Genomic DNA, 3,390 nt, shown 5'->3' with positions numbered 1-3,390 from the left:
AGTGTTTGCCCAGATTGGAAGATGAGGACCAAGGAGGCGGAAGCGGAGGCTGAGGAGGAGGAGGAGGAGGAAGGCAGCCATTGTGGGAGCCTGGTAGAAGGAGATCCAGCTTCAGAAAACTGGACAGGAGACAGAGAAAGCGGCCGTCTGGTTCCTGCAGGACGGCAGCCAATGTCATCAGAAGCTCAGGGCTGGCGTCCCTGGTTGGGTGTTGCCATCATTTCATCTGATACAGTCCACCGTCACCAATCACTGGCACAGTGGCGGATGCACTTGAAGAAACCAAACCAGTGTGTCTCCTGTGGTTCGTTTTCACATGTTCGAAGACACCAGGGAAACAGGAATCCTGGGGTGAGCCCACTTGTCATGACGTGTTACTGCTGAAAGCCAGAAAGGGTTCTTTTCTGTCACTCAGTTGAGACATACCCCGAAAAGAAAACAACAAAAAACAAAGACACAAGAGATAATAACCTTTGAATTTGAAAGTTGAGGCCTGAGGTTTACGACAACCAGCGTTTTTGTGAACAGTTGACGATTGATTCAGAACATGGTGTGTGGGGTGGGAAGAAGTTGGATAGGCACCAACGAGGCTGTCCTCATGACTAAAACAAACCTGAAGGTATTTCCTTTCTCTCCTTGGAAACAGGAAACAAGTTGTGGCTTTCGGCAGCATTCTTGTAGGAGAGCAAGTGGGGAGGGCCCCCTCTGCAGGGGGACAGGGAGACCCACATGGCCTGTCGGTTTACAGAAAGACAGATGTTACATACACCCCAGCTCCGTTTATGCGTGGTCACCAGTGACCAGAGAAGCTACTCGATGCAATGCATCTGTTTCAGATACAGAAATATAGAGAAGCTATTTATTGAGATTTAAGTTATTATTATTTATTACTGTTCACTAATGAATTTCTCTCTTTTTCCCTTATTTATTAAAGTTTCTTTTCAAAGGTGCCAAAGTATATGTGCTTGCAAAACACAAAGAAAGGTGACAAAGGAAATTTTAATTGGGAACAAGGGTCCATGCTTTTCAAAGTATTAAAAAAAAAAGTCTTTTTGCTAGCCAAAAATCACTTACTTTACCTTTTTAAGAAAAGCCCTGGTTAATTTCCCCAGATTTCAGCATTTTCCATTTTTTTATTTAAAAAAAAAAAGTCAGAAGGAATGTCTCTGCCAGGCCACCTTTCTGGGGGCAGCATGCAGAGACCGTTGGCACTTGGCTTTATTTCTTCGTTGCTCCATCACTGAACAAATTATGCCATAAGCTCCACTTCCTGTCATATTTAAGCTTTTATTCCCCTCCTTATATATCTATCTATAATATGCGTAACCATATATGTAAAGGTTAAATTCCTTTTAGTAGGTAGTTTGGATTTAATGTTGACCCAAAAGTAAAGTAAAACATTCTGTCAGGTAGCCATGGTTTTGCCTGACTTGTTGAGCCTCTTCCTCCATCCCTGCCTACCCACTGCCTTCAGGAGACACAGTCTGTTTGGCCAGTGCAGGCCAAGGATCACTCAATCCAGAAGTGAGGTCAGCCTGGTTCCCGTAAGAGCCACTTGGCTGTCATCTTGGCTCAATGGTTGTTGCTTCTGTATACCCGAACCCTGGAAGAAGGTGGCTGAGCAGGGTGGATAAGGAAGACATCTGGCCTAGCCACGGTATACGCCTATACGCGCAAAGCCTCACACTCACCCGTAGAGTGCACTACCTTGACGATGAAAGAGTTTGGAGGGGAGGAAGCGTAGGATGGGAACAACCCTCGTAAGTGCCCCAAATTGTGGATTTTTCTGGCAGCCAACACAGGCGGGATGCACTGGGCCCTGTATTAGAGCTTTTTACAAATATCATAAAAGGGATTTTTATTAAGAAGATACCCTATCATTATCTTAGTGGCTATTAACCACAAAAGGATGACAGATTTTACGAATAAATGACCTCCTGGCTTCCCACAAGTAATCATGTTATTTTTACTAAGTAACCAAAAAGCAGCAGTTACCAGACATCCCCTCCCCTGCCCCAAAAGACCTAAGCTCTCCATCATTCTGCTATCTCTGTCCTTCCTGCTCCTTTTACATGACTCGGAAATAGAGGAAACGGCCTCCCTCTCACCCTCTCCTGGGGCCAAAGCAGGGTACTTGCTGAGAAGCAGCCTGCTCAAAGCAGGGTAAACCCAGCTGCCTTGTCATTCTTGAGGCACAATTTGGACGTAGCCCCAGGGTCATCTGTCTGACTCAGATAACAGTGGCAGATTTGGTGGCCAAGGTTTCCAGGTTTCAGCCCCCAGCTCCCCAAGGAAGATCCCTGCCCATAAGGGCTATAGGATTCCAATGGGTGTTGACAACTTGTTCCCAGCATCATCTACACACCATAAGCAGGTTTTAACTTTTAAGCAAATTGCTCCACCAAATTCACAAAAGGGTAAAGTTTGTGATTTTTCTTTATCATTGCTACTACCATCCGATATGGTAAGGAGCGCACTTCTTTGGAAGTTCTGACTTCTCTGATCTGTCTCAGTCGTTTGTGTTATACAACCAAAGTTCTCTTCAGACTTTATTTTTGTACAATATCATTTTGTAACTTTTTACGAATAAAAACTCATTTCTATCACTGTCTGTACTTCTGTGCTACCTCATGTGCCTGTGGGCCACAGCTGGCCCTGGCCCGCCATCCACAAGTATCTATTTTCATCTGGGTCCTGGGTTAGAAGGCCATCCCCTTCACCACCATCCAGCCCACTGGTTGGGCAATTGCCTTGCCTATCAACTCTCCACAACCAATCACCATCCAGGCGGGGAAAAATTACAAAGTTGTTCTTCATTTATTTACAAATATTTAGAATGTACGTACTCTGTGTCAGGCACTACTAGTCGGACTGGGGATCCAACAGTGCCAAAACAAAATCTCTGCCCTCCTAGAGCTGATATTTTAATGTGGGGAAGACAAACAATATTCAAAGAAATATATAGTGTTCCAAACCAAAAAAAAAAAAAAAAAAAAAAACCCAAACCCACTGATGTCAAGTCAATTCCAACTCAGCGACCCTATAATACAGTGTTCTAGGTGGTGATAAAATGCTACGAAGAATACAAACAGGAAGCTATAGTAGAAAACAACAGGGCAGCCTGTTTTCACTGGAGGTGACATTTAGGCTAAACTTAAGACTAGACACAACCAGTTGCCATTGAGTTGATTCCAACTAATGGCGACCCCTGTGTTTCAGAGTAGAACTGCACTCCAAAGGGTTTTCAATGGCTGATTTTTCTAAAGTAGATCGCCAGGCCTTTCTTCCGAGCTGTCTCTGGGCGGACTCTAACTGCCAGCCTTTCAGTTAGCAGCCAAGCATGATACGCATTTGCATCACCCAGGGACTCCTAAAGACTGGAAGGTGCCA

The sequence above is a fragment of the Trichechus manatus genome, unplaced genomic scaffold (assembly GCF_000243295.1).
Source record: "Trichechus manatus latirostris isolate Lorelei unplaced genomic scaffold, TriManLat1.0 scaffold00197, whole genome shotgun sequence".
Taxonomy (NCBI): Eukaryota; Metazoa; Chordata; class Mammalia; order Sirenia; family Trichechidae; genus Trichechus; species Trichechus manatus.
Note: the sequence above shows the minus strand (reverse complement) of the source record.